The following is an 18607-nucleotide window of genomic DNA, read 5'->3' as shown; positions in this document are numbered from 1 at the left end:
CTCGCTATTTTATGTTAGTCTCAAGAAAATCTCTGAGGTAAGACACATGGTATGTTCAGCTCTGTGTGAGAGGCCAGGGAATGCAGTACCCAGGCGCATGGACAATTGTAGTAATAGTAGTAGTAGTAAATTAAGAGTTAACGCAGGAATGCCTGGGTGGCTTGGTCGGTTAAGTGTCTGCCTTCAGCTCAGGTCATGATCTTGAGGTCCTAGGATCGAGCCCCGCGTCAGACTCCCAGCTCAGCGGGGAGCCTGCTTCTCCCCCTCGCTCTTCCTCTGCCGCTGTCCTTGCTTATTCTCTCTCTCTCAAATAAATAAATAAAAAAAATTTTTTTTTTGAAATGGAATTGAGGCATTCAGAACAGGGCCTGATGCATGAACACGAGCTGTTGTTTTTATGATTAGTTTCTAGATGGAGAGACTGAGGCACCGTGAGACTGTGACGTATACACTCAGTAGCAGAGCGGGCTCCCTGGTGTGTACACCGGATGCCACTCTCTAAGGGAATCTGTGTTCCAAAGTGATATTCGGTTGGATTGAGGGGCTGGTGCCAGGACTGGGTCCCCATGAAATTCTTTCCCATCAGCCGGCAGTTGCCACAGCCCCCCCTTGCAAGTCCGCCTTCTACCTGAGGTGGGGAGAACACCACCCTGGACAGCTCAGAGCCTGTCGTCTCCCCACTACCTTTGCCCCTGGAGCCCTCCCCTCTGCCCACCATCCTTCACTCCTCCCCATTCTCTGAAGTAGAGCTCAAGCCCCACCCCCACCCGCCTGGCACTCTTCTCCAATGCGCTTCTGCAGGGAAGCCGTCATGGGCACCATGGAGAGGCACGTGACCTCCTCACCCCAGGTGACTCGTCACCTGTATGTCTTGGCTCCCCCTGTTGGGTAGATGGACACAGAGGCTTTGTCTTGTCCCTTGTGACTCTCCTTGCTCTGTGTTCCTGGCCCAGTGCCAAGCCCAGAGTAGGTGCCATAACATTCTATAACTGATTTCTAAAAAATAATCACCATAATCATCCCTAGAGCCCAACTTTCCAACTGGGTGCCATGCGTATCCAAGTCGTCCCCTTGGGGGAGCTTGTTCCAAAGGGGGTGCCATGGCTCAGAATCCCAGGCCTCCCAAAGTTCCCCCCACTGCTTGTTGGCCAAGCAGTGTCCTTTGAAGGTGGTTCCACCTGTCCCATCTGTGGAACCAGGAACGTGACTTCCCCCAGAAACGCAGTTGCAGGGTGGGGGCGGGGTGGGGGGGGGGGAAACGGGTGTTGAGAATAAGGGCCAATGATCTAATAATGTGCCTGGCTTCCTTTTTGCCTAATAACCTGCCCATGAAGACAGCTCCAGAAAAGGGCTTCCAAATGTGGCTCAAGCAAGGGTCACATCACTGAGCTAAATATAAAAAGGTTTGCCACGGGGACCTTATTGAAACAAAGGTTCACTTTGGGCTGAGTCAGTTCAGCAAGTGTGGTTAAAATTTGTCCGCAAAGAGGAATGAAGAAGTGAGTGAGCCTTTGGGTAAAAGCTCATTATCTCCCAGCCAAACTGTATGTCATTATATTTGTGGACATGTGTGCCTTCAGTGCAGGGGCGGGGGCCACAGAGCCAGCCCCCCCAAAATAGTCCTGCTTTGAAGCCGACATAACGCTCATTCCTTTGCCTTTTGCTGTCCTTCCCCGGCCCCCAAATTTGTTTCAACCCAGTGACTCCCTCCACTGACCTGAATTTAATTATTTTATTCTTCATAAAGAGAACACCTCCCCCTGCCCTGATTCCCACCCCACCCCCAAAATTAACTGACCTCTTCTCATTAAGTGTCCTAACAACACGGTTTTGTGTGGGAAGAGATGTGGACTCTGTTCGCAGGCCCCATTGCCTGATCTCTGTTAAAATGATGAAAATTTGACAAGGCAAGGTGAGGGGGGGCGGTGGAGGTTGGGGAGGGTGTTTTCCCTGGATCCCTGATGTTTGTTTTTTGTTCAGTAAAACATTTTCCTGGGCATCGGAGGGAGAGGAAATGGACAATCTCTGTTTCTTCAGAGACTGACATCAGCTGGCTGTGCACGCTGTCCCCAGCCCTCTCCTCTCTCCATCCTTGTCCTCGAGGCTGGGGTGGGGTTGGAGCCAAGCGATTTCCAGTGTGTGCATCATGGAGAGAGGAGGCAGTTTAGAAGCCCAGAAGGGCCACAGTTCCCGAGCGTTGGTTAGGAATCCTGAGGCACCATGGAAATGTGTTTACTGAGGCAGCTGCCCCACCAGGGTCCCATCGTGGCCGCTCCCAGGGGGCACCCAGCAGCTATGAACAGAAATCACCAGCTTGGACAGATTTCCCAGCGAAGCCCCTGGTCTGGGTGATGGCTGCCAGCAAGCCGTGGAGTAGCTGGACGGGGCCTTTCTGAGGTTTTTGAAATGCAGAGGTGGGAATCATGAGTGGGAAAGGCATCTGGCCTCCCTCCTAGGGGCCCCCAGGGAACCCGGTGCTGCCTTTCTGCAGCTCTCCTCCTCGGCTTGTCCTTGTGGCTCTGAGCTCCACTTGCTCCCTGGAGACGCAGGGGTTAACCATACCTACCTACCGAGTGAGTAGCTCTGGAGCCGACATTTCCAGCTCTGCTGCTCACTCTCTGTGTAACTCTGGGCAAGTTACTTGGCCTCTCTGTGCCTGGTTTTCCTTGGTGTGTTAGTTTCCTGTAGTTGCTGTAACAAATGGCCACAAATGTGGCGGTTTCACACAACAGGATCTTCACCTCTCACAGTCCCGGAGTTCATGAAGCCAATGTCGCAAGGCCATGCTCCCTCTGGAGGCTCTAGGAGAAATTTCCTTGCTTCTTCCAGCTTCTAGAGGCCACTGGCATTCCTTGTGGCTGCATCACTCCAAGCCCCCTGGCTCTGTCTCCACATCATCTTCTCTTCTATGTGTCTCTCTTCTGGGTGTCTTTCGAAGATGCTTATCAGTGGATTAGGGCCTGTCTGGGGATTATCCAGGATAATCTCATTCTGAGACCCTTAATGACGCCTGCAAAGACTCTTTCCAAATAAGGCCACGCTCACAGATTCTGGGCACGAGGACACGGATGTATTGTTTGGAGGGGCACAATTCAACCCACCGTGAATGACCTCCTTCAGCCAGGGCCCAGCACACACAAACGCTCCCAGTGTGCTCCTGTCGTCATCCTTGCTGAGCCACCATGGCCTTCGGGGGCGCCCTTCCTGTTGCGGTGAGCGTGAACGGCACGGGGCAGCCGTTTGGGTGGTGCTGCTTCTGGCCACCTCCACCACCGTCCCCCGGTTCAAGCCCCCGCCACCTCTCTAGTGGACCACTGCCATCCTGTTGGCTGTCCCTCCCGGCGTCGTCTCGGGACCACTGCCTTTCCGCCACTTCCTGCACACACCCCACGCCTGTCTACTCTCCCCACAGCTGCTTTTTACAACCACAGGTCAGATTCTGCCAGTCGCCTGTCCCTAGTCCTCCGCTGGTTCCCCTGTCCCACTCAGAGTAGAAACCAGAGTCCTTGTGGCCACCCGCAAGGCCCCACGTGACCACGTGGCCTCTGCCACCTGGCCCTCTGGCTCAGCCTGAAACGCAACACGCACACACACACACACACACGCCCTTGCATTTGCTCTTGCTGCTTGCTCAGTCTAGAACACTCTTTCCCAGCTGTCTGGGGTTTTCTCCCTGGGTTCCTTGAGCTTCTGCTTAAAAGACACTCCCTCGGGACGCCTGGGTGGCTCAGTTGGTTAAGCGGCTGCCTTCAGCTCAGGTCATGATCCCAGTGTCCTGGGATCGAGTCCCACATCGGGCTCCTTGCTCCGCGGGGAGCCTGCTTCTCCCTCTGCCTACCACTCTGTCTGCTTGTGCTCACTCGCTCTCTCTCTAACAAATAAATAAATTAAAAAAAAAAAAAAAAGACACTCCCTCAAAGGGCCTTCGCTGACGTCCGAAGGGTCAGAGACGAGCTGGCACTGCCATACATCCCGTTCCGTGACCCCGGCTTGTCTTCAAAGCACACGGCGCGCTCGGCATCGTACACTTATCTGCTTGTCGAATTGCCTGCTTTCCCCCTTACACGCAGCTCCGCAAAGGAGGGAGCGGGGTCCCTGCCGATTCCCGGCCCCCGCTCCTGTTAGGGGCATGATCAACATGTCCCGGGTGATGGGGATTATTATGGGCTGGGCTCTGCCTTTGCGCGCATGACCTCATATCTCCCAACAACCAGGGACAGCGGGGTGGGTATACCCTTACTTGTCGGTGGGGCAGGGGGAGTAAATCAATGTCCCCCAGCAACCCCACCGGTGAGGGGGGGACAGCAGGATCGGAGCTGACTAGTCTTACTCCAGAACCCACTTTCTGCATCACCATCTGCCATGAGGCAGAAATGCCAGACTAGGGGAGGGACCTTCGGGAGCTGACGTGTGCTACGTTGCAAGTACCAGAATGACCGTAGCCGAGCCCTCACCGAGCAGATGGCTCTGGATTGCTTTGGGTCGCCTTCTTGTTTAATTTCTCAAACTCTGAGAACCATTTGTGCTGACAGAATGTGAGGTGGTAAGAAGGGTGTCCGTGCAGTACCGTTGCTCTGTTCCGCTACTGTCAGGTTTGGGTGGCCTGGAATGTTCCAGAAATGGGGCATGCGTGAATGTGTCCTTTATTCCAAAACAGGTCAGTCCGTTTTACTGCCTTCAGTAAACATGCTGTATTGATTAGAATCAAATATTTTGGTGAGGGGCCGTGCAAACAGCACATTTCCAACTCTACAGCTCAGATACCCCGTGGCCTTAGTTAAAAATAGTGGCTCTCCTCCCAGGTGCTAGGCACATGCCAAGCTTTATACTTACTGACTCACTTAATCGCTCAAACTACTCTTGGGAGTAAGCACCCTGAGGAACCCCAGTTAATCCTCGTCACAAAGACATAGAGATGTCCAGTAACTTGGCCGAAGTCACACAGCTAATAAAAGGCAGAGCCTGGATGTGAACTCAGGTCGTCTGTCTCCTGAGGATGAGACTTAAGCAGCTCTCTTCCGTGACTCAGCTTCAGCTGTAAATTGTGGGGAACGCATTCAATCCTCTTTCCAGCTTGAAAAATCTATGCTTTTGAGGCTGAGACTCCGGGAGTAGTCTAGAGTCATTGATGTGCGTGGAAAAGGCTCCGTGAACGGGCACGAGGCAAGGCTGAGCCAAGGGGCTCACAGGGCCGGCTCCAAGACGCGGGCTCCCTGCTTGCACCTTGTGGTCCTGGCCTCTGCTCCTTTTCTGGCCTTGGCAGTTCGCAGAAATAAGAGCCCGCAGGTGCATATCCCCGCCGCCACCTGCCCCTCCCCCCTCCCCCAACGTCTTTCCCCTCTGTATGGGAAAAGGAAAATGAAACCCTTATGGTCGCCTGGTGTTAACTTCAAAGCAGCTTTGCATCACTTTTCTTGTTTTATTCACACAGAAACCCTGTGTGGACAGGGAGGGAGAGTCCCATTTTACGGATGAGGAATCAGAGGTTGAGAAGGCTGATCTCGAGGTCCCATTTCCCTCCTCCTGCCTCCTACGAGTGTTTCCTGGGTCCTTCCTTGGGGTTTTTCCTACTTTACTGTAATCATCTTAGTAAATACCTTTGATCGCTCCCAGCCGCCTTCCATGCTGCTGCTACCGCTAGGTTAGGAATTAATACCCATCACAAAGATAGTCATCTTCCCTCGGTGCCCTCAGTGGGTCAGGAACTGTGCTGGGGGCGTGCATATTTTGTTTGCCCCTACTCCCCACAATACCTCCTTGAGATGTAGAGCATTATGGTGCCCGTTTTACAGATGAGGTGCCTGAGGCCACACAGCCCCAAGCTGACACATCGTCGTGGAGCGAGGAGGTGGTAAACCCAGCATCTGTATGGGTTAGCACAGGGTGTCTGAGGTCCCCTCCCTGGCGGAAGCCTTGGGGGGACTCCTGGTCATGATTCCCGGATGGGACAACGTCCAGTCTCCTTGGTGTGGTGTGTAGACCACCCCCGCCCCGGCCCCAGCGCTCCTGCCTCTGCCCCTCCTGCCCACACAGCAGCTCCGCTAACTTCATTGGCAGCCACTCTCCACCACCTGCTGCTCTCTGCTCAGGCCATGCCCTTCCTCCAGACCTCTCCCCTCTGCTCCCTTCCCTGGAATTCACACTCCCTCCCGCCCATCCCTCAGCGAGCAGGCCACAGGCGCCATCTTCGTGCAGCCTCCTCCATGCAGACCCACCGTCTTCTGCACCCCTCTCCCCACCCAAGCACCACTCCGTCCCAGGGCACCCTGCACCTCTCCCCGTTCTGGCACAGCTTGTGGGGTGTCACCGGCACCTAAGGCAGCCTGTGGAGGGATCTGAGGGATATAGGACAGCAGGGAACAGTGTGGCTTTTATGGAAGAGGTGGAGAATGTGTGCCTTGCCAAAGGACATTCTGACTCCTCACTGTTTGTTTGTTTCAGATTTTTTTTCATTTATTTGACAGAGAGAGAAAGACGGCAAGAGAGCGAGCACAAGCAGGGGAAGCAGGAGAGGGAGAAACAGGCTTCCCGCTGAGCGGGGAGCACAAGTGGGGCTCGATCTCACGACCCTGGGATCATGACCTGAGCCGATCTGAGCCGAGGGCAGACGCTTAACGACTGAGCCACCCAGGTGTGCCTGATTCCTCATGGTTTTTTAAAACACCCTGCCAGCCCAACAAAACAACTCTGTGGCTATTCGAACCGAACCCCAAGTCACCAGTAGGAGACTCTTGGGAGCCCCTCAGGATTCTTGTGCTTTACTACATTGTCAGTGCTTAAATGAGGGAGGGAGGGAAGTTAGGGAGGAAGAATTTAACTTCTCAGGCTGCTGTGACCCAGACCGGGTAACTTAGACAACAGAAACCTTTTCTTCTTGCAGTCCTGGAGGCTGGAAGTCCAAGATCAAGGTTCCAGACAATTCTGTGTCTGGGGGGGACTCCCTTCCTCACCTGCAGACAGCTGCGTCCTGCCGTGTCCTCACATGGCCTGTCCTCAGCCACACACATGGAAAGAGACAGCAAGCTCTCTGGCGTCTCTTCTTGCAAGGCCGCGAATTCCATGGGGTCGGGGCCCCATGGTGATGACCTCATTTCACCTCATTATAGAGCTCCCGTCTCCAGAGACAGTCACACTGGGGTTAGGCCTTCGATATATGAATGGGGGGGGGGCTAAACATTCAGTCCCTAACACACAGCATTCCAGATCATTTGATCCACAAGTATTTCCTGTGTCCTCGCTATGGGATTCTGGAAACCCTGAAGGCAAGCAGCAGAGTCCAGTGGGTAAAAGCATGGGCTTTCTTATCAGAGAAGTTCAAGTGAAACCTCACTCGGGCACTCCAAGTGGCTTCAGACGGCCTACCCAGGTTCTCCGAGCCTCAAGTTCCAGACTGTAAAAGGGGGACACAACCACGAAGTGTGTGAGGATGAACTGAGATTAGTGCCCATCCGCCACGCCTGACTGTTTACTGAGCACGTACTGTGTTCCGGGCGTTGCGCTGGGCGCACGGCAGGGTGAGCAGAGCCCTTGTCCTCGTGCTTCCTGGAAGAGCCAGGTAGTGAACAAGTGAATCTGGGATCAGATGACACACAGGTTATGATCATTTGCGGAGGGGGCACGAAGCCCAGGGCCACCCAGAGCCTCCAGTCAGAGTTGCCGTGGCGGGAAGAGCAAGCACAAAGGCCTGCAGGTGGGCTCGCTCGGTGACGGCGCAAGCTGGTAACACTCGCCTGATGGCTGTGCTTACTCTGGTGCATGGCCCCACTCCCAGGGTCCACCTCCCGTGTGGGGACACAGGGCCTCTGCCCAGCCCTCCAGGGTGCCGTGCCCGCCCCGCCGGGCCTTCCGAGGAGGGCAGCTCAGCCAAGGTTGGCGTGGTCAGGAGGGCCCGCTGGTGCAGGGAGGAGGGCGGCGGAGGAGGTTGTGTGGGGAGGTTGGGAGGCCGGCATTCCCGGGGAGGGGGGCTTTGGTTGAAGAGCCTGACATCCGAGGGGCCCTCGAAGACCACTCAGGCCAGACCCAGGTCTGAGAGAAATGCCCAAGGCACCATGTGGATGACCTCCGTGTGGGCTGACAAGGGCAGCCGCGGCCTCCATTGTCACAGCCGGCTGGGCAGGCTGTCAGCTCGAGAGAATGAGCTCCCCACTCAAGATGTAAGGCCCTGGGCGGAAATCCAGCTTTGTGAGTCACAACCAGATGCACATCTTGTCAGAGAAAACCATGGCCGCGGAGAACTGGTCATGGTTTCCTGGAAACTTCCTGAGTGTCGGGGGAGGGGCGCTCCGAGGATGGGTGCCAGCCACGGCTGAGAGAGGAGGATGTGCTGGGGGTGGGGGGGGGCTGGGCCCAGGCTGGCGGCCTGGAGCTGTGCCTCATGGGGTGTAGGGCTGAGCCTTCCAGGGCCCCCACCCCAGGGGAGTCAGAGCCTGAGGCCAGTGGACTAGCTGAGGCCCATTCGGGGGTCTCCGTCTCCCCTCCCACAGCATGCCCCGCGTGTGGGTGCGGGAAGAGCAGCTGTGCTAGGAGAGGGGCTCCCTGAGACCTCATCCCACCAACCTGGATTCAAATCCAGGGACTTCTGCAAACACGGCGTCTCTGGCCCTCAGTTCTCTCGCCTGCAAAGTAATGGGATAAATTGGGAGCTCTCCAAGGTTCCGCCCAGCTGGAATATTCCGGCACTTCTTCATTTCCCTCCCCGTAGATAAAAGAAACTGAAGCCCAAGAGCCAGGGGGTTGCTTAGAGCCAACCCCGTCGCAGGTGGGTCTGGAGCTCCTGCTCTGGCCAGATCTGCACCCCTCCACCCTTTCTCCTATGTCCCGCCTTCTCTTCCCAATCTTCTCGTCCTGGTCGCCTCTTTCCCTCTGTTCTTTCTGCCTGTGCTTCCAGCCTGCCAGACGGAGGTGCAGAAAGATGTTCCCACCCGGGGGTGGTAGGTCCCAATCAGAACCAGGATGGGAACTCCCAGGGCCATCCGGCCACCTGTACTCCCTGGTGGTCAGCAGGAGGGACCTTGTCCGGCCACCTCCTGTCTGAATCCCACACATCCTCACATCCTTCACATCCTTCAATCCAGCCAAATAACACCTCCCCCAGGAAGCCCTCCCAGTCACTCCAGCCAGAGTTACCACCTTACCAAGACTTTGCCACCCACACCACTTTACAACCCCGCTGTTGGCATTCTCACTTACTTCTGTTGTAATTATTTGTGCATACATCATAGCTCCTCAGTGCAATTCCAAACTCAGTGAAATCAGTAACCAAATTGCCTACCAACAGCCTCCCTTCGACATCTGGTGCAGTGTTTGTATTCTAAGTGTTGGGTAGACAATTGTGGAATAAATGGAGTTTTCTTTCTTCATTGCGGAAGGGTTCTTTCCCTTCAGAATGAATGGCTGGGCGTGTCAGAGCATCTGCTCTAGAGCGGCATCGGGTTGAATCTTAGCTCCGCCATCTGCACGCTGCGAGACCTTGAGCAAGTTACTCGCGCTTCTGTACCTCAGTTTCCTCTCTTGTAAAAGGGGGCTTGTTGTGATCACCCCACCCACCAGGGTGACCATGAAGATTAAACTAGTCCCGCATGGAAAGGGCTCAATAGAGTGCCCGGCACAGACTTGAGTCAATAAATGAAGTTGTTAAATTTCAGGGATCCTATATGCAAATTTTTATTTGATGTTTTGGGATGTGACACTGCCTTGCAGAATTTGCGCCTGGCTTGAGATAGATGCTAAATCCTTTTTAATCCTTGTATCCTTTGAACTTGCTTTGGATATTTGATGCCCACTGTAGAAGGTCCCCCAGGCCCCTGGAGTAGAAGCGGGGAGCGGGTGCTGGGCCCCAGAGCCGGTGGGACGGCTTGCCAGCCTGGGACTAGCATACGTGAAGCGCTTTTATTCAATTCATGTGACTCGACAAATTTGGAATGTGTTAGGGAGTTTTTCCAGCTATGAGTCAGTACATTTATGCACTCTCACACACATAAAAAAATTTAAAACGAAAAAGAGTTTAGCGAGAATCGTTTATGAGTGCAAAGTGGAAATCTGTGGAAATTTTATTTTGACCCTGAAGGCAAGTCATACTTAAGAATTTAATAAAGGGCTCCAAACAGGATGCCGTGGAGAAAAAAAATACAGCTCGCTGCCTTTTCGTTGTATATTCTCAGCCACTGTGTTGCACAGACGAGGATCTAATTTGCATGGCTTTATTAAGCACCTCCTGAATACCCAGATATGTGCTAAACATGGTTGGGGGGAAAGGGGAGCAGAACCAGCATTTATTAACTGCATGTATGTGCTTAATAATAATCAAGGTGGGAGGGGAAGAAAGCTGTCTTTAAGGTCAAGAGGCGGTGTGGGAGAAAATGGAAGAATTGTATTCAGACACACGGGTTCAAGCCCCAGCTCCTACATTCATAATATCATCTAATCCCCATCGTATCCATTTTATGGATGACAAAACTAAGGCTCAGAGGACATAAAGTATTTTGTCTGTGGACACAAAACTCGTAAATGGTAGAAAGCATTATCTAAACCGGGTCTACCAGTCTCCCTATGAGGGTTAAATTTAATGTCAGCAGGAGCTGTGTTTTCCACAGGGGCAGGACGATGGGGAGGCATACATCCCCTCCCCGTTCTGGGAGACCATGTCTGCTGATCGTAACCCTGTACAGCCTTCCTGCAGACCAGTCTCTTCAACCACCTTCCGCCACTTGCTGTTAAGTCCCGCCCGTTAGGGATTATCCAGAACCTGCTTCTCATTCAGGCTGATCCTCTTTGCTGTTGTTGTTTATTTTAAATAAAGAAACCACCGCCCGCCCAGAGGGCTTGTGTTTCCAGCTCACTTTCCTCTCTTTTGCAAGGGCTCATTTTCATAGACTCCCAATCTCCAGGGAGCTGTGTTTTTCCCTCTGAAACCGGAGCTGTAATCAAAGGTGTAGTCATCCCCAACATCTGCCAGCAGCCACCGGAGCCAGGGTTCCCCCGAGGTCTGACAGAAGGAGTCTCAGGCCAGGTGCCCTGGGGACAATTGTGCCCTACACAAATCAGATTGCCCTGTGGTTGGCCTTTGTAAAGATGGCAGGGTCCCAGGGATGGCTCTCAGACTGCTGGAGGATGGGGCGGGGGGGGGGGGCGCGCATCAGCAGGACTCCACTGATCACTCAGCAACGACTTTTGAGGGCTGCCATGTGCCAGGTCCTGCAGGGAGCTCCCGGCTCTTTGGCGAGTTCCCATCACTCATGGGTAGAAGGACCCGACATCTTAAAACGCCTGCAAGTCCTTGAGAGGTCTGGCGCTTGCTCTTTCTTTGGCCTGCTTGGCTACGGCCACTCGAGCTGGCTTCCGGTATCTGTGTCCAGCAGGGACCCCCCAGCTTTCTCTTTGCCTTTCAGACCCGCCCCCCTCTGCCGTATTCCCGGGGGCCTCTCCTGGTGAGCTTGCCACCATGGCCATGTGCCACGATTGGCACAGTAATATCATCGAAGTCTCTAGCTCCAACCTGGCTGCAAAGGCTCACCTTATCTCCCCAGAGAGCGGTAAGCAAAACAGGGGCCGGGCACCTCTTTCCGGAATGTCTATTGCGCTGAACAGGTTTGAAGAGGAAATATTTGGAAATGAGTAACAGATCAATTCTAGAGTGGAATTCAGCTTGTTCGAGACGTCAGGCCGTGCCCGCACCCCTTGGGGAGGTTGTGAACTCAGCATCCTCTGTGCTCTTGAGGGGATCTTAGTAGAAGAGTAGGTTGGGCTTGGAGGAGAGACGGCCCAGTTTGCCAGCAATTCCAGCCATGGAGCCAAAGTTTAAGAGTGGGGCGGGGGCGGAGCGGGGGTGGTTGGGGACTGGAAAGACTATATCTGGTGCGGCCAGAGTTCGAACCCCAGTGCTGGAAGTTGACTCCTGTGACTTGGGGGAGTGTATTTGACCACTGGAAGATTCCGGTTTCCATCTGTATAATGGGGGCGTGGACGCGTGCTCCTCAGATTTGCTGTGGGAGACAGGCAAGGCGTGTGGGGGACTCGACTCAGTGCCTGGCACAGTACGAGCGCTCAGGAAGCGGTGGACGTTACGTTAGTCACTCGCTAGTGATGCTCTTTGGAATTAAAGGCTGTCGTTGGTGAGCGGGGTGAAGCATTGTCTGGAGCAAAGACAGGCAACTTAAGACCACACCTCCCGCTTGCAGAATGACGGCTACACAGAAGTGGCCGTAGCTTCCCACCTTTTTTGTGCTTGACCTTAATCTCGTGTCCAGTCTGGACTAGCCCCGGCCAGAGCCCCTCACCACCTCCCCTGTATTCCACGGTTCCTTGCCCTTTCCTCAATATGAGGCCGTCATCACAGGACATAATGGCCTGTTTACCAGACCTGGAGTTTCTTACTCATCTGCTGAATGTTTGCTGAATGAAGAAATGGAATGGAATAAATTGTGTTAGTGGGAGTGACCGTGGCAGTGGGGGTGGGGGGTTGTTTTTCTCCTACAAACTGTTCAAGTAGCTTTTCCTTTCCCCCCTTCAGGTGTCTAGCAACCAATAGGCTTAAAGTAGGCCACAACGGGAAGGGGGGGGTGCTGTAGGGGAAATCCTACGGGCAGATTTTTCCTTATTGGGATTTTGCTCCATATGACAGGCACTTTCTGGTGAAAGGAGTCTGGAGCGGGGAGACTGGAAACATGTGCACATTTCAAGCTTGAAGGACATCGAAACGTCCTTTAATCCATTTACAGTGCTCCCCACGAAAGCTGCCATTTTCCACGTGCACCGGGGCACTGGATCCCCCACACGGCCCAAGGAGGAGGTTCTGGGAGAGCCCCACTTGGCTGGTAAGGCAGCCGAGGTCCCGAGGAGAGGAGTAATAAGGCGTGCAGGCACCGCACAAGGGTGTGAGACTCAGGCTCGGACATCCCGTCTCTGAGGCCGGTACTCTCCCCCATGCTGGTCAGGATCGGGCGTCTTGTGGGTGATGGTACAGCGCTGGGTCCAAGGATAAACAGGGAAAACAGGACCGACTCACTGAGACTCCCCCCAGCTCTGAGAATAACTCCCTGTGCAACCCCAAGCAAGGTGCTCTTCCCGTCTCTGCTCAAGAAGCAGCAGCCCACCGGCTGAAGGATAATAATAAATATCATTAATAATAGTAGTAGCTAATGTACCTGCTGATGGGTTTTTTTTTTAAATATTTTATTTATTTGACAGAGAGAGATCACAAGTAAGCAGAAAGGTAGGCAGAGAGGGAGGGGGAAGCAGGCTCCCTGCTGAGCAGAAAGCCCGATGTGGGGCCCGATCCCAGGACACTGAGATCATGACCTGAGCTGAAGGCAGAGGCTTAACCCACTGAGCCACCCAGGTACCCCTGCTGACGGGTTTCTAAGTATGTTACGTGTGTTGCCTCCCTCGATCCTACAGGGTGGGTTAGGGCTAATTAGGGGAAGGGGGGAGGACAGAGCATTGAAGGAAAGGGATTAAGGAGAGCCATGGGGCTGCCCCGGGCATGGGGGATTAGGGGTCAGGCAGGGAGCCCAGAACACAGAGGGGCAAGGTGAGGCAGGGCGAGACGAGCAAGGGCTGGACCCTGCAGGGCTTGGGAAGCCCTGGGGTAAGGAGTGTGGTCTCTATCCTGAGACAAAGAGGCGTCCATGAGCTGCACCCCCCTCCGGGCCCCGTACCACCTCTGCACACACTGTCCTTTCTCAAACTCAGACTAAAATTTATCTCCCTCTTTTTTGATACTGGGAATTTCTGAAGGTGAGGACTGGGTCTTACTTATTTATGTCTCTCTGGTGCTTAGCACACAATCAGGTATATACAAGTACTCAATAAATGACTGTTAATCAAATGTCTAATATATCCAGGATTTAGGATTAACACATTCAATATTTAATAAGTAGGTATTAGTACCTATAATGCAACTGACATTATGAAGGCATTTCTGCTATAAAATAACACATGCATTCCTATAAAACCTTGCATTCTAAAAGATTCAAATATCACAGCGCTCTGGGGGACCGTGGGGGGACAGCAGAGCACTCACAACCCACACAAGTCTGTAATGAAGCACAATCCTTGTGATGATACAAGCACGGTTCAACGGGCATGCTGAATTTTGAATTAAAAAAAAAAAATCAGTAATCTAGGGCCTGAGTCACTGCAGGGCTGTATTTTACAAAGGAAGAGAGGGACTTGATGGAAGGGGCTGGGGATTGGTCGAGGCTGGGAAGGCAGAAGGGGACGGATGCCTTTCCCAGAAGTTCCGGATGGAAGGGCAGCTGCAGTCTTTGCCACAGGGTAGCAGAGATGGGTGGGCTAGCCCATGGCCCTTGCACAATGACCCTCGAGAGCTGAGCAACAGGCGTTGCTGAGACAGATCCTGTGGCCACGCTGAGCCGAAAGGAGGAGTGCGGCACAGGTGGGCATCTGCTGCACCCAGCTGTGTCCAGGTGCTCTGCATCCAGCTGCCATCACGTGGAACAAAACATGAATGGGCTGGGAACATCTCGCCCATGACCCACTGCGACCTCCAGATTTGACTGGATTTGACATCATTCCCCCATCTACCTTATGTGAGCTAATCTGCCTTAGGGAAGCCAAGGCAGTGGAAGGAACGATCTATCATGTAATATGTGAGTAACTGATAAACCAGGCACCCCAGGTGGCCAGTTTCCATGGAGAAAGGTAACCGTTACATCCCCTGTGTGGGCTGTGGACCATTTTCCTCTTGACCCATGAGTCTCTTCCGTAAACGCATTCAGTGAGCAGAGTAGAGCAAAGCTATATGCAGTTGGGCAAAACTAAGTGAGAGCATCATAAGCCTGTGACATTGCTGTCCCCACCAAGAGCAGCTGAGCTATCAGAGGACCTTAACCCCAACCTACCCAAAAGCTGTGTGACCTCAGGAAAATCACTTAACCTCTCCGTGCCTCATTTTCCTCACCTGCAAAATAGCACTGGTGACACTCCCCGAGTTCTTTAAAGGAGCGATTAGCTAATGGATGAAAAGTTCTTTCTAAACTCTAAAGGGCTTTACAGAGTATTGGCCTTCCTGCACGTCGGTGCCTGGGATACTAAGGTTCGATGGTCCCCTGGGGACCTCTTCTGCTGGATGGTTAGTTCTAAGTACAGGGGGCCAGAGAGCTAAACTCCCTGGAATCCGCATAAATTAATCACTGGGATTAATGTAGAAGCTTGAATTCTCCCGCAGGAAGGAGGCCCAGAACCTTTAATTGGAAAATTTTTGCGGGCCATCACGAAAGTGGGGAGGAGAGGAACCAGCCCGCTGTGTGCAATGCCTCCCTCCCTGAGTGCTCTCTGGGATACCCGGGACCCTCCTGCTGTGGAGCCTGAGGTCGTCCACCCACCCCTGGCCGACTGCCCTTCCCTCGGCCCTCCCACGAAGCCCACCCCTTCACCCCTCATTCTGCGCTCCTCCAAGATCACACCATGGCGAGGAGCACTGGCTTGCTTGGGAATCGCACAAACATGGACTCGGATCAGCTCTGCCACTTACTGGCCGTAAGACCACGATCGCCACAATAGTAGCTTCTTGAACCTGTTTCCCTCACCTGGAGAATGGGCTATGCCTGCCTGCCTGCCTGCCTTCCTTGCGTGGTTAGGGATGAATATTACTATCCCTCCCAAGATTGCCAAGAAGAACTCTGCAGACCTTAGTGTGTGCCCGGGAATCACCCGAGAAGCTTATGGCGGAGGCAGGTTCCGACTCTGTAGGGTTGGGTGGGGCCGGAGACACTGTTCTTCCGGCAAGCTCCCGGGCAAGCTTCCCTTAGAAGAACGGCAGAGCAGGTGACTACAGTGCCCGGTGCGTGGTTACACGACCACAGGACGTATTGCCGTGAAGATTCTCCTCCCCAGCCCCCCACCGCCCGTCAAGAGGTTCTTCCTTGCAAACAGGCATAGATGAGTAGAGAACCCTCTGCTCACCGCAGAATTCTTAGGGAAACAAGAAAAAACAGGTTTTGCTTGGGAGGCAGGCTGGGTGTGGGGATCGAGGAGCGCGGCCTCCACGCTCATCAGCACGCTGCCCCACGCGCACACGTGCGCTGCAGGTGGGCCTCTGCCGGCTGCAGAAGCCTCTAGAGCTCAGGCCTCAACTTGCCATGCTGGGAATGCAGCCTCGGAGCCGGGCACACGCCTTATTCCTCCGGCTACAGCTCTCCTGAGGAATTTTCAAAGCACACACAGGGTTCGCTTGGCAGGAGTCTCCCAGGATATAAATACGCATTTGGGGCTTTTGTTTTAAGGACTGCAGTATCTTTTTGACTTGAGGCCTGCGCACCGGGCTTTTCCCCTCACCTTCATCAAAATGGAACCACACACGGCCGGCCGCTGCTAGGAGCAGACCCCAGAGACTCAAGGAGAGCCGGAGTGAGGTGCGGGAGACACTCCCCACCCCGCCCCATCTGATGTGTTTTTGGTTTCCCTCTCCTGAAAGGCCTGCTTCTCAGCGAGTTGCTGACTCACCCAGGGTGAGGGTCTTTCCCCTCCCCCCACCCTTCTCAGCATCACCACAAAGCCCAGAGGTTTTGAGGTTGGTTTAACGAGCAGCTTCGTCCTTCCCGGTCCTTCCCATTTCCTTTCCTTTCCTCTCCTTTCCCGTCCGGTCTCTCTGTCCCAGTCTCCCGGAGCCTCTGGGCTGCCTGGAAAGACAGTTGGATACCCAGTGGCTCTGCCCTGCTTTTAATATTGAGTTTCTCTTCTTTGTAGGTCTTGACACACCGACTGCTCTTGGAGTCAACGTGTACCGAGATTCCCAGGATGTAAGCAATCCGGGACTGGTGAGTCACCACGTGTTGGCCAGAGGCTGGGCCTCCGTTGGATTTCAAGAAGGGAAAAGGAATGAGGACGGGGCACGGGGCAGCCAGACCTGGAGGCTGTCTGGGGTGGGGACAGCTGGCTCTCGCAGCTCGGACTCTTGTTTCCCTCCAGATGGACCTAGAAATGGCGCAGTGCAGAGAATCCAGGTGTGAGTCCCTTGGAATTCACTGGGGCCCTGCCAGTCTCTCCCTAGAAGCAAACCGAGGCTGTAGGTGCCTGGGTTTCCGTTCTCTGCTCACATGACAGCAGCTCAGATGGGCCATCCAGAGGGCCCGTGCTTGGAGCTGTGTCCAGGGAACCTCTAACCAGGGTTAGGGAGATAATCTTAGAACAGAGAGGGAACAACCTGATTCACAGGTTTGTCACCCCTGGCCCTGAGGAGACCTGACCAATGAGAGGTGAGAAAGCCACCTTTGCGCATTTGAAGGGCTGTCACTGAAGAATGGGTAGCTTTAGCCCAGCCTAAGGACGAATTCCTAACAAAAGAGTTACGCTGAGTTGAAATAGGCATCAGCTGGAAGTAGTGAGTTCCCTGTCACTGGGAGAATGCAAGTGTGGGTTGCAGAAGTATCGATGTTGAAGAAAGGAGCAGTTTGGACAGGGGCAGTGTCTTACAGACTCTGTTCCCGGGATGCCCTGGAACCCCCAGGAGTCGTAGGGTGAGGGGTGGGGGCCTTGTGAGCACACACTCTCTCAGCACTGCCTGTTTGATGGGGTTCTGCTGTAAAAATGTTTGGAAGTTGCTGGATGAGATGACCATCGCGTCTTCCTAAGACCTGTTGTCCGTTGGCCCCTGCTGTACCCGAGCTACCGTCAGACAGCCACACATATGACAGCGCCTCACGTGCGTGATGGGATGGCCAACTCTCCAAGCACGGTGGCCATTTTGATTAGAGGCTCTGGGGAGCCCTGTCCCCTGCCCAGACCACCAAAAGATTAACCAGCTAGTCCTCCCATCGAGAGCTTTGATCCAGGCCACACAGACCAGAAGAAAAAGCCATGGGGGCCGCTGTGGCAGGATTCCCCTATTACCCTAGGCTGCGGGAGGACAGTGGGGGTGGCTTCCTAAGGGCGCCAGGGCTCCTTGGCAAGACCAGTACCACAGACTCAAGCTAGTGTGAGAAGAATCGCACCCCAGACCCAGGTGGGGAATTTGGGCTGGAGGGACACCCACTGTGAATGGGATGGTCTGAGGAATGAGCCCCCGGGCTTCCTTTGTGCTTTGTGACTGGGTCTTCTTGCCCTGGGCCTGGGTCAGTGGCAGCTGTAAATATTTATCAAGGACCCCTGAGGACAGGGTGCTGTGGGAGGCCGGAGACAGGGTTTTCTTTAAGAAACTGACAGCACAGATGAGAATTGAGTTTGACATTTGACAGTCGTTGTGCGTAGACTCTATTCAGCTGAGTCCTGAGCGCTGTGGAGAGCTGGCGGGGAGTGGGTGGGAGACAACGGATGGGAGGGGAGGGCTGAACAACACATTTGAGCCATGCCTTGATGCTTTCTGGGCAAAGCTTTAAGCAGGAGTGGGGCTTTGAGGGCAGGGGCTGTGTCTTTGATTCACAGGACTTGGCACATAGTAGGTGCTCAGTAAGTGATTGTCAAATGGCCGGAAAGGAAAGCGATGGGGAGGCACCATGGGAGGTACCATGGGAGGTGATGGCTCGTTAGGAGGAGCAGGGCCCCTGTGGTCCATCGCCCCAGGTTCAAATCCTGCCTCTTCCACTAGCTGTGGGGGGGCGGGGGACGTGGTCTTATATACTTCAGTCTTCCCGGCTGATAGCAGGATTGT

General features: G+C 54.0%; 1 protein-coding gene across 1 annotated transcript in view; it reads left to right on the top strand.

Moving 5' to 3' along the window:
• ZHX2 (zinc fingers and homeoboxes 2) overlaps positions 1 to 18607 on the top strand; it is a 155763-nt gene that overhangs the window by 54819 nt on the left and 82337 nt on the right. The window contains exon 2 of the mRNA XM_080801564.1: positions 16708 to 16778. The gene's annotated coding sequence lies outside the window, so the exon portion shown is untranslated. The remainder of the gene's footprint in view (positions 1 to 16707; positions 16779 to 18607) is intronic.

The sequence above is a fragment of the Martes martes genome (assembly GCF_963455335.1).
Source record: "Martes martes genome assembly, chromosome: 4".
Classification (NCBI taxonomy): domain Eukaryota; kingdom Metazoa; phylum Chordata; class Mammalia; order Carnivora; family Mustelidae; genus Martes; species Martes martes.
The sequence above is the reverse complement of the archived record's forward strand: the minus strand, read 5'-3'. Positions and strand labels throughout refer to the sequence as shown.